This window comes from Suricata suricatta, chromosome 13, assembly GCF_006229205.1.
Source record: "Suricata suricatta isolate VVHF042 chromosome 13, meerkat_22Aug2017_6uvM2_HiC, whole genome shotgun sequence".
NCBI lineage: Eukaryota > Metazoa > Chordata > Mammalia > Carnivora > Herpestidae > Suricata > Suricata suricatta.
This window is the reverse complement of record NC_043712.1, coordinates 77338951-77352212: the sequence shown is the minus strand read 5'-3', so window position 1 is coordinate 77352212 and position 13262 is coordinate 77338951.

Sequence of the window (13262 nt, the reverse complement as noted above, 5' to 3'; positions counted from 1 at the left end):
AAATATTTATTGTTGGCCAGCACACCAAACACTGACGGATACTGGAAGTAAGAGCACAGCCAATGCACTTCGTAGGAGATCCTCTCTCTCACAGAAGGAAACTGACAAATTAACCAGGATGCAAATAATAATACAAATCGTGGGGCGCCTGGGTGGCTCAGGTGGTGAAGCATCTGACTTTGTCTCAGGTTATGATTTCGCAGTCTGGTAGTTTGAGTCCCATGTCGGGCTCTGTGCTGACAGCTCAGAGCCTAGAACCTGCTGTCTCCCTCTTCTCTGCCCCTCCCCTGCTCACACTTTGTCTCTCTCTCTCTCTCTCTCTCTGTCTCTCTCTCTCTCTCAAAAATAAAATAAAAATAGAGTGTGATAAACTCTCTAAAAGACATAAACAAAATTATGAGTAGTGAGTGAGAGAGAAGGCATTGATGGCCCTCCATGAGCCACATTCCAAGGACTCATGTTCTTAGGAGGTCCCCTCCCACACTGACTCAGGATGTGGCCAGGACACTTGCTCTGGCCAATGCAACAATGGGGAAGTGATGGAAGCAGAGGCTTCGGAAGTGCTCGCACGAGTTGTTGGGGTTGAGGTGGAAGACGGGGAATTTAAGACGGTCAGGGAATGCAACGATAAGTGGAAGTTAGGATCTAAAGGATGTTAACCCTGAGAACAAAAATTTGAAAAGGAAAATAAATTATGATGGCAAAGCAAGAAAGGACCAAGGTAGGTAAAGCTCTGAGGACTGGGGAACCCAGGCTAGGAATATTGTGGCCCCAGGAGAGGCCAATGGTGAACTCTGGGCATAGTTTTGGCTTGGATTGGCCTTATCCCGATGCTAAATAAATCATAAGAAGAAGCCATAAAGGTTCAAGAATTTCCTAGAGAGAGTCCTTGCTTTATACAGAAATATTAAAAAGTTGCAGAGCTGAAAATAACCAAAAGTTGTAAGAAGGCCAGGCAGCTTTCACTTCTATGTCTTTGGAAGCCTTCAGTCACCATGGTAAGATCTGACCACCCTGCTGGAGAAACCACATGTAGAGAGAGTTGTGCCTTCACTTTCTCGAACCTGAGAGACCGTGTGGGGGGAAAGAGGACCCAAGACACAGTGAGAAAGAAGACCCTTCATCTCAGGGTCCCAGCTGAGTTCAGCCCCTCCCTCCCCACCCGGTCAGTGAAGGCATAGGAGTGACCCCTGGCAAGGAGAGCGGAGCAACTCCCCAGCTGAGCCCAAACCAGGTGTCAGAGTCAGAAGCCAATGACGTAGTTGTTATTTTAAGCCACTAAGATTGGGGTGGATGCATGCCCCTCAGAAACTCTGATCTACACAAAGGGTACATGTTTTTATGATTTTGATAAGTGATTGTCCAACGGTCTTTCATAAAGCCTATGCCCGTGTATTCTCCCAAAAGCAATTATGAGAATATGTCTTGGGGCGCCCAGGTGGCTCAGTTGGTTAAGCCTCCGACTTTGGCTCAGGTCAGATCTCACATTCGTGGGTTTGAGCCCCGTGTCAGGCTCTGTGCTGACAGCTGGCTCAGAGCCTGGAGCCTGCTTCCGGTTCTGTGTCTCCTTCTCTCTCTGACCCTCCCCCTCTCATGCTCTGTCTCGCTCTGTATCAAAAATAAATATAACACTAAAAAAATTTTTAAAAAATTAAGAGAATATGTCTCACCAGTAGCATATGTCACCATATACATAGATATGTAGGTAAAAATATAGGCATAGATATGTCTTTGCCACGGGGAAAAACCCTATCACTGTAGCATGTGTTGTCTAATCATAATCCAGGATGAGTGTCTTTTCACATACACAGGGGCTGTTTGTAGTTCTTCTTCTGTGATTTGTCTATTTATATCCTTTGCTCATTTGTCTTCCAGGCTCTTGTCCTTATTTCTTATCGATTCGTAAAAGCTCTATATGTGTTAAGGAAATTAGCCCCTTTGTTTATGATTTGAGTTGAAAGTATGATTTCCCAGTTTAGCAGACTGACTTCGGGTGGTCCATAGCTAGAAACCAAACTATACTAAGAGAACCACACTTAAATGAAAAAAAAATGTTTGTAAGCTACAACTTGAACCCATGTAAGAAGCTAACGAATGATGTGCTGAGGAAAGAAAACTAATATCTGTTGCTAAGAACCACCCAGCGAGAGAGAAGCAGCAGGTGTGAGCAGGGGGCAGACTGGACCAGGCGCTGCCGTGGGAGAAGAGGAAGGCCCCTCTGAGGCCAGACTGTGAACCTGAGAGACTGAATTTCAAACTGTAGGAAATTATTTAAAGCAGCAGACACCACTTTGCCTTCTGAAACTTTCAAGTCTTGTCCCGTTTCTCAGGTTCTCTGATTAAAAATGGTGGGTTCTTGAGCCGCACGGTTTCGGACCACATCTCAGCAATACTGCCTACTAGCCGTGTGACTTTGAGGGAGGTACTTCCGTTCTCTGTACCTCCATTTCCTTATCTTTAAAGTGGGACTGATCATAACACCCACCCCACAGAGATGTCATGACAGTAAATGAGTTCATAAATGTGAAGCATTTAGAAGAGTACTTGGTACATAAATGCACACAGTTAATGTGAGTTAATGTTCTTAATACACACATATACCTCATCTATTCCAGACAAGCAATACAATATCTCAAATTTTCAACCACTTGTGTCTAATTATCCCCATTTCACAGTAAAGAAACTGAGGCTCAGAGAAAGTGTATAGGACCACTATTTTTTATCACCTTTGCGTCCTCTCCCAATGTTAAAAAAAAATCTTCACAAGGAAAACTTAAAGAAATAAAATCTTAGTTACACAGGCAACTGGAAACCATCTTCAAGTACAGGAGGGGTTACGGTGAGGACCAGAAATTAATGCCGTTCTGTTGCTGCAGGGGGCAGAAGTGCTATCATAGGTAGAAAATCAAGGGATGTAGAATGTGGTTCAGCCTTATGAAGAAGTCGCTGTTTTTTCTGTCCAGTGAATCTCCAGTTCCTAGCTCAGTGCTTGGCAACAGCTCTCAGCTCTCAATAAATATTTGTTGAATGAATGAATAATAAGAGCTTTCCAAAATGGTGCTGGCTGCCTCGGGAGTTCTCCATCTGGCATGTGTGAGAGGCGACAGCGAAGCCCCCGATAAAGGGTTAGAATAAATGCTATTGACAGACAATTCTTCTATCTGAGTCTTTAGGAAGAGAAATGATCCTAGAGGATATGCAGTAAGACAAGTTCTTCTCAGAACTTTAAAAGTTTCTGGAGTAGGGGCCCCTAGGTGCCTCAGTCAGTTAAGCGTCCGACTTTGGCTCAGTTCATGATCTCATAGCTCCTGAGTTCGAGCCCCGCACTGGGCTCTGTGCTGACAGCTCAGAGCCTGGAGCCTGCTTTCGATTCTGTGTCTCAGCCTCTCTCTGCCCTCCTCACGCTCTGTCTCTCTGTGTCAAAAAATGAATAAACATTTTTAAAAAATGCTTCTGTACTATAAGTGCAAATAATTTCAAAAAGAACCTGTGTCAAATGCTTCTCATTTGTTTTTCTAGGACACAGGTGTCCAGAGGCAAGCCCAATATACTGGTATTTTATACAGGTAAAATTAAGTAAAGGAAGAAGGTTGTAAGCAGCCTGCCACGGCGAGAAGAAAAAAGGGAGGGGGGGAGAAGGAAGGGATGGTTCGAAAGAGCACTGGCAACATACAGAGTATTAATAGAAATTAATAATAATTCTGGGGCACCTGACTGGCTCAGCGGGTAGAGCATGTGACTCTTGATCTCAGGGTTGGGAGTCCAAACCCCACTGTGGATGTAGAGATTACTCAAAAATAAATTTTTTTACATTTTTAAAATATTTATTTATTATTGAGACTGAGAGAAATAGAGCATGAGCAGCGGAGAGGCAGAGGGAGGGAGACACAGAATCCGAAGCAGGCTCCAGGCTCTGAGCTGTCAGCCCCGAGCCCAACACAGGGCTCAAACCCATGAACCGTGAGATCATGATCTGAGCCAAAGTTAGACACTTAATGGACTGAGCCACCCAGATGCCCCAAAAATAAACTCTTTAAAAGAAAAAAGAAAGCAACAATAATTCCTATTATTTGAGGACTCACAATGTGCCAACAACTGTGGGAACCCAAAGTCTCAATAGAAAAAATGAGTTATCTGCCCATTTTTGAAGCTACAGAAGCCTGAGAGGACCAGATTCAAATTCTGACTGGGATATTTTATCATTGTTTGACCCTGGAGAAGCTTCTCAAATCCTCTGGTCTTCAGTCTTGTCATATGTAAATCAACAAAATTGGAGATACAGAAGTCCATGAGGTTACAACACACTGTATGCAAAAAAAAAAAAAAAAAAAAGAAATCTCACAGAGGACCCCATATATTTTGACACTGCCTTTACTCTCCCCCAAATCTGCACAATATAAGGAACCGCCTGTAATAGCTGACCAGAGATTAAATGGCCTGTTTTATGAGCTACAGAGATCTCCATCTCTAGAGGTGTTTCTGCAGAGGCTACACAGCGCCCTGCAAATAGCGACACTTAAATAATGCGTCGTCTGTGACAGGAACTACCCGTGCGAGCTTTACAGGTATAGATGTGTGCTAATTCTGCTCATCCTCCCAACCTAGGAGGGAAACACTACCGTTAGCCACATTTTACAGATGAGGGAGCCAAGTAGCTTGTGTGAAATTACACCGCTCGCAGGTGCCAGAAATCGGAACCCCAAAGTGTTGCTCTTAACCACCTCCCTAACTGCCCGTAAGCCACGGTGTGAAGGACCTTTCGCTATTACCGGCAGAGTGCTGGAGTCCATGACCTTGACGTTCCTCCCAGCACAGAGATCCCCTGGGCCCATAATGGCCCCCACGTGGACAGCTGAAGAGTTTGGACCAGGACAGACAGAAGAAGTCAGTTTAATCTTTTTTTTTAATTTATTTTTGAGAGAGAGAGAGAGAGAGAGAGACAGAGAGAGAGAGAGAGAGCGCGCGAGCGAGCGAGCATGAGCAGGGGAGAATCAGACAGGGGAGAATCAGAGACCCAGAATCTGAAGATAGGCTCCAGGCTCTGAGCTGTCAGCGCAGAGCCCGACCCGGGGCTCGAACCCACGAATGTGAGATCATGACCTGAGCCAAAGGACGCTTAACCAACTAAGCCACCCAGGCGCCCCAGAAGTAGTCAGTTTAAAAGGAGAAGCAAGGGCACCTGGGTGGCTCAGTCCTTAAGCATCTGACTTGATTTCCGCTCAGGTCGTGTGGTTCATGGATTCAAGCCTGGCATCAGCTCCGTGCTGACAGCGCTGAGCCTGGAACCTGCTTCGGATTCTGTGACCCCCTCTCTTCTGCCCCTCCCCCGCTCACTGTCTGTATCTCTTAAAATAAATAAACCTTAAAAACATTTTTAAAGGAGGAGCAGCGGAGGTGCACAGGTAGGGCGCCCGGGGGCGCAGCCACCCCCACGCTGGGGAGAGCGCCACCCGCAGATCATTGCTGGGAACCCCGGGCGCGACCGGCGGGCGACGACGCGAGGTGCTTCCCCCAGCCAGACCCTAGGTGTCGCCAGCGTTGCCGGCGCGGCCGGCCCCCAGTCCACTCTCCGCGCTCGGGCAGCACAGGAAGCAACGGCAGGGGCGGCGCGCAGCGAGGCGCTGACGCACGGAGGGCGGAAAGGGCGTGGGTGCAAGCGCCCCCAGCCCCGCGCCCCTGCTTCCGTGCCCGGCAGCGGCCGCAACGAGGGTCGCGCTGTTCCGGGGGCGGGGGCGCGCGGGAAACCCACAGCACACGGTTCCAGCTCCGGTTTCAAACGTTCTTACCGTGGATTGAGGTGTGGGGTTTGGACTCGGAGGGCAAAGGGGGAACAGAGGATTAACGGGTCATCACGAACTGTCCTGCCTTCGTTCCCCTCTGCCTTGAACTGCGTTGAGATTGGACGGCTCAGGCGCACTCGACCTGCTGGAGAGAATCCTCAAACAGAAGGGCATACTGGTGAACAGCATGCTTTCACAAGCTGTCTTGGTGGGTCCTCCTAACAAACCTATGGGATTTGACCGGACCAGGACGATCATCCCCATTATACAGATGAGAGCAGTGAGGTGCGAGGAGACGGTAAACAGTACTCAAAGGGATTCCCGTTGCTTGGAAGACAAAAACATCCCTGTTTTTTAAAAATACTTTTGTATGATTAGTCCCCGGTACATATTAAGACGGCGTTATTTAAACTCCTTATTCATCATTACACTCTCCTTCCTCCCATTATTATATGCTGGTCACAAGGGGAAAGAGTTACAGCCCAGAGCAAGGAAGAAGACAGTTCCAGATGAAAAGAGACCTAAAATACATACTAAGCACAAGGTGTGGTCCTTGATCAGACCCTGATTTGGATAAGTTGGTGAAAGCTACGTTTGGGATCAAATGGGAAATATTTTTTAAAAATTTTAATTATTTATTTGAGAGAGAGAGAGAGAGAGAGAGAGAGTGTGTGTGTGTGTGTGTGTGTGTGTGAGAGAGAGAGAGAGAGAGAGAGAGAGAGAGAGAGAGAGAGAGAGAGAGAGAGAGAGAGAGAGAGAAAGCCGGGAAGGGGCAGAGAGGGGGTGGGAGAGAGAGAATCCCAAGCAGGCTCTGCACAATCAGTGCACAGAGATTGACGCGGGCTGGAACTCCGGAAACTGTGAGATCATGACCTGAGCTGAAGTCAGACACTTAATTGACTGAGCCACTCAGGTGCCCCTCAAATGGGAAAATTTTTTTTTAATGTTTTATTTATTTTTGATACAGAGAGAGAGCATGAGAGGGGGAGGGGCAGAGAGAGAAGGAGACACAGACCCGAAAGCAGGTTCCAGGCTCTAAGCTAGATGTCAGCACAGAGCCTGATGCGGGGCTTGAACCCACGAACGTGAGATCTGACCTGAGCCGAAGCCGGAGGTTTAACCGACTGAGCCACTCAGGTGCCCCTCAAATGGGAAAGTTTGACTACAGACTAGGAATGAGGCAGGATTAAGAATCATTTCTGATCTTGGCATCAGATACCTTTGTCCTTATAAAGAAAAATGTTCTTGTTTTAGAGCTTCCCACTGAAGGGTTTTGCCACATCTTTAAAATATGTTAGCAAAAAAATATGTATATATAAAAAGAATAAATTAAATTAAAATGTTAGCAAAAAATAATAATGAATCATATGTGACAATACATTGACAACTGTTAACTCAAAGTTATGGTTATACATATAGGTATTTATTTTACTATCCTGTTTTTCTTGAGGTTTAAATTTTTCATAAGCTAAAAAAACTGTTGAGAAAAACAATGACTCATTCTTCCTTTTACAGTTAAATGTGTCTGTCTTTTTAATTGTTTTGTATTTTGACATTTCCCTGGACTCCCTTTCAGTATGTAGAAAATTGTGTGTGGGGGGCGCCTGGCTGGCTCGGTGGGGGGGGGGGGGTGACCCTGATCTCAGGGTTGGGAGTTCTAGCCCCACTTTGGGAGTAGAGAGTACTTGAATAAATAAACTTTTTTTGTTTTTAAAGAAAATTTGGTCTAAAACATAAATGCAGGAAAAGGCCTCATGTGACTGCAATTTCACAACTACAACTGTGTTTGATCACACGCTCCAGATTACAAATGGGAGCCCAATACATAGAATGTGAAAAAATTCCCCGGAGAAGACAATGGTGCTCTGAAGGATGCTTTTTCTTTTCCTTTTTGGTTTTCATTTGGAAATCATGTCAGACTTCCTGGAGGTGCAAGAATAGTATGAGAACTCCTATGTATCCTTCCCCATATTCATCAATCCTTAATGCTCTGCCACATTCCCTTAACCCTTTCGTTGTTTTTTTAAATGTTTATTTTGGGGAGGGGCAGAGAGAGAGGGAGACACAGAATCAGAAGCAGGCTCCAGGCTCTGAGCTAGCAGTCAGCACAGAGCCCGACGTGGGGCTTGAACCCACAAACTGTGAGATCATGACCTGAGCCGAAGTTGGATGCTTAACCGACTGAGCCACCCAGGGGCCCCGCCTCTCTTCCTATCTCTACAGTTATATGTATTTTTTCTGGGCCACTTGAAAATAAGTGGCAGCTGTCCTTCCTTTCACCCCTACATACTTCAGGGTAGATCTCATGGGAATGGGGACTTTTTTCTTTAACAATATAATTACTATCAGATTCAGAAATTTTACCATATATGGTCCCGATTCAAACTTTGCCAACTGGCCCAACAAAGTCCTTTATAGTATTTCAGCCGAATCCGGAACTCGGAACCAAACCCACCATCATGCGTTGCATTGGGTAAGTGCCTCTCTTCAGCTCTCAATCTGAAACAACCTGTTAGCCTTTCTCTCTCTCACAAATGAGCGATCAAGAGCACAGTCCAGTTGTTGTGTATAATTTCCCTTAATTTAGGCAGAAAAGCTAGTAATATTCTTTAACTACAATTCCAAGGATTTTACCAGTTCAATCTCTCTTGTCTTCAGGAACTAGAATTACATTTATAGGAAAAAAGAAAAATTGAAATGTTTAGCCTTGAAAGAACATGTAAAGAACATTATTCTCTCAGAGAAGATGCAGAGGGGGTTCACTGGTGAATGAAATTAGTTACATGAATTCACATGACAGGATCAGGTTTAAGCTAGGCAAAAAGAGAACTCGTGACTATATTAATTTAGCATCAAAACATAGTACTAAGGGAATCTCTAGTGATCTCTAAGTTTGGGTTTCTTTTCTTTTAATTAATTTTTTTCTACTTTAAAAAATAGCACCTAGCTGGCTCAAGCATGTGACTCTTGATCTCAGTGTTGTGAGTTCAAGCCCCACGTTGGCATGGAGCCTACTTAAAAAATTTTTTTGTATTAATAAATAAAAAGACTTTTATTATGAGAAGTTTTAAAAATTGTTGTCAATAGATTCTCTATAGCCATTAAATAATAATGCAAATGTATATTTAATGAAATATGTCCATTATATATGAAATGGCAAAACAAACTCTAAAATATCTTGTATAGTATAATCCCCCCCTTTTAAAATGTTTATTTATTTTTGAGAGAGAGAGAGAGCAGGGGAGGGTCAGGGAGACAAGGAGACAGAGGATCTGAAGCAGGCTTTGCACTGACAGCAGAGAGCCTGATATGGGGCTCGAACTCATGAGCCATAGATCATGACCTGAGCTGAAGTCAGATGCTTAACCAACTGAGTCACCCAGGTGCCCTTACAATCCCCTCTCTTTTAAATAAATGCATATAGGTGTGTGTGGCAGTTGAAAAAAAAATCTGAAAATAAATATACTAATATCACTAGTGATGGATGGCCTCCAGGCAAGGCTAGAATTGTGAATTTTTATATCAATTATCACTTCATTAAACAGGAAAAATAAAGCTATTTTCATTGCAACAGGAAGTAAATATCTTCTTTTCACTTTCACCTTTACCGGTGAATATTAACCACTGGCAAAAATGTGTGGAACAATGATATGATATTGTTATTGGAGACATTATTCATAATATCCAAGATCAGAATTTCACTAAAGATAATAGGGAAGAAAGCCATACCAACAGTGTGTTTGAAAATGGAATTATGTCACTGGGGTTAGAATCTGAAAAGAGGGTACCCAGGGGCCTCAATCGGTTAGGTGTCCCACTCTTGATTTCAGCCCAAGTCATGATCTTGCAGTTAGTGAAACTGAGCCTGCATCAGGCTCTGTGCCCATATGGCTCTGCACCTTTCTCTCTCTCTCCCTCAAAATAAATATTAAATATTAAAAAAAGAATCTGAAAAATAAAACAGGATATGGCTCATTCATTTGAGAATGGCATGCTGTGGGAAATTTTTTGGATGGATGGGTAGAAGGATGGATGGAGGGACAGATGGACGGATGGATGGATGGATGGATGGGTAGAAGATGGATGGATAGATGCATAGATGAATGCATGCATATGTAGATGGGTGGGCGGATGGATGGATGGATGGAAGATGGATGGATAAATGGATGAATGGATGGGTGGGTGGATGGATGGATGGTGGATGGATAGATGGACAGAAGGACAGACAGATGGATGTACAGATAGACTTAAATATGTGTGAATATGCATGACATACCATTCTGTAAAGAACCTGAGGTGGCTGGAAAGAGAGAGGGTCTGCTAGATTGATCCTAGGTTTTCAACCTTTAGTATTTACACTCAACTTTCACAGTAACTGTACATATTTCAAGTTATTATAGTCTCTTAAGAAAGAGCAATAGCTCTATGTTGGCAACAAGGAACCGATGAAGGGCTGGCAGAGTGAAACCACCACCATTTGAGGAATTCTTAACGTCTGGAGGAGATGTTGGGGCCCCTGCAAAATCCAGAAAAATGCATATCCACTTCTGGCTCAATTCCAGGAGACTGCTGAGCCCCCAGAATCTTACCCATTAATTTCACTGAGGTTCAAGTCCATGTTAAAAACTCCCAAGCTAACAAGAGATGACTGGACCTGGCAGTGACAGGCAGAACTGACCATAAATACTTTAGAGTCCAAGCTCTTGTATTTCTATTCAACGCAGGGGGTCTTGCTGCCCTGAATGTAGCTGAAGCAAACAGACACTTAGAATTAGGAAGAAAGGGCATAAAAGTTAGTATATTTTTCTGGTTAATACTTCAAGTTAAAACAATGCCTTTCAAAATAAATAATTTACCACAGTCCCAAGTGGTGAATTAAGGACAAGAGTCCATGATTCCTTACAAAGAAAAACAAAAAGACAACTGAGCATGCATGTATTTATTCAACAAATTTATACTGTTTCACTATATACCAGGCCTTGTTCCAGGAGCTAGACATGTAACAAGGAACAAAACAGCTAAAGTGCCTGCCATAGGGAACTCGCTTTCTTGTTGCGATGGGGGAAGAAGACAATAAACAAGTAAACAAAGCAATTATATGATATAATGTCACAATGTAATAAGTGCCAGAAAGAGAAATCGAGCAGGGGAAAGAGAAAAAGAGCAAGGGGAAGGTTTTATGACCCAGGAGAGTGAGGGAAGACTTGGCTGAGAAAAAGGCGCTTGAACAGATGCTGGAACGGAATGAAGGAGCCGGCCATGCGAGCATCTGGGGAAAGAGTTTTCCAGGAAAACAGAACAGGAAATGCAAAAGCCCTGGAGAGGGAATGTGCTCCATGTGTGAGGAACAGCTAGGGGCCACTGGAGGGAGGTGAACAGGGGAGACAGTGAACGAAGTCTAGGAGGTGCCCTGGAGGCAAACCAAGTAAAGGCTTGGAGGCCACAGGAGGGGCTTTGGATTGTCTTCTAAGAGTCATGGAAGCCAGTGGAAGGAGGCTTTTCAGAAGGGCAGTATCACGATCTGACTTGTATTTTATGACAGGTCACTCTAGCTGCTGTGTTGAAAAGAGACAGCACCAGGCGCCTGGGTGGCTCAGTCGGTGAAATGTCCGGTTTTGGCTCAGGTCGTGACCACACAGTTTGTGAGTTTGAGCCCCACATCAGGCTCTGTGCCGACAGTTTCGGATTCTGTGTCTCCCTCTTTCTCTGCCCCTCCCCCTCTCACACTCTCTCTCTCAAAAATGAACATTAAGAAAAAAAACAGAGAAGAGACAGTAGGACTGTGAGAGGGAAACCAGAGAAGAGAAAAGCAAATGCTTATTTGTCCCATTCCACATGACACCAGTGATTTTTGGTGGCCCTGGGTAAGAGAACATAGATACAAAGATTATTGGATCAAACTAAGTCCTTTAGACCAGTCCTACTGTATGTCACCAACATCCTGGAAATGAAAGGGCAATCACCCACCAAATGTTAGCTGGGATATTGTGATTTGTAATAATATATATTTGGTCTTTGTCCCCATTTCTGGCACAGAGCTTCTAAATCTCTTGGAATTTCCTGGTTAATAAAGGTGACAGCAGTACCTTTGGTTTTTAACAAAGTGTCTTCAGGACTGAACCTAAGGATGTGGGCTGGTTACCTGGGGAGCCAACCATGTGACCAGAGCCTTGGAACTTTCGGTGCCCACCCAGCCTGACCTCTGGAGAAAGGAGATGGCTTGCAGACTGAATCCATCTCCAGTGGTCAGTAATTTAAGAATAAAAATTTTTAAGTTTATTTATTTATTTTGAGAGAGAGAGACTGTATGTGTTAGGAGCAAACAGAGAGGGAGAGAGAGAATCCCAAGCTGGGGAGAGGCAGAGAGAGGGAGTCAAAACACAAAGCAAGCTCCATGCTGTCAGCACAGACTTTGACATGGGGCTTGATCTCACAAATTGTGAGATCAGGACCTGAGCGGAAATCAAGAGTTGAAGCCTTGACTGACTGAGCCACCTGGGTGCCCCTCCAAAGGCTGGTAATTTAGTCAACCATTCCTTTGTAATCAAGTCTCCAAGAAAACCCAGAAGGACAGTGTTCAAAGAACTTCCGGTCTGGTGAACACATAGGACTCAGGGAGAGTGGTCTGCTCTAGAGAGATCATGGGAATGCCACATCCTCCCGTACCCTGTATCTTGCCCTGTGTATTTCTTGCATCTGACTACTCCTAGTTTTATTCTTTTATAGTAAACCAGTAATCTAGTAAGCAAAGTATTTCTTTGGGTTCTGTGAGCCCCTCTCATAGCCCCGGGAGACTAATTTGTAAATTAGTCAAATCCAAGTTGAGGGGCTTGGGAATCTCCGGTCTACAGTTGCCCAGTCTGAGGCCCAGGTGACAAACTGACTTGTGATTGGAATCTGATGTGGGGAGGTAGGGGATAGTCTTGTAGGACTGAGCCCCTAACCTGTGGAATATGACACTATCTCCACGTAGTCCGTGTCAGAATTGAATTGAATTGAAGTGTAGGACACACAGCTGGTATCTGGGAATTGCCTGGTGGTAGGTGAGGCGGCAGATGCGGCCCATACCTCCTTGTTAAAAAACAAACAATATTGCATTCTAACATTTAAAGGATTTAGGAATCATGGCTTCCATCATATTTCCATTAATTCACCCACCTGGCCCCTGTAGAACGAATCTGGAAGGATGGTGGAGACCATTGTGAACTGACCCAAGTGGTAGCCTGATCATGGCCGCCAGGCCGGAGGCAATGTCTTAGACAGAGGATATTAACATGGCGTCAGGCACAGAGACTGGAGAGGACCCGTCAGTAGGCATTTGTAGACACAGTGCTTCTGTTAGACACGTGTATCCAGCAGTGCCAGTTGCACAGATGATAATCTAGCTTGACTTCTGAGACATATTTTGATAGAGGCCTAAACCAATAATATGCCATTTTGAAAAGGTAACTGAGACAACAGCAGAAGTGTCTTTTTTCTTCC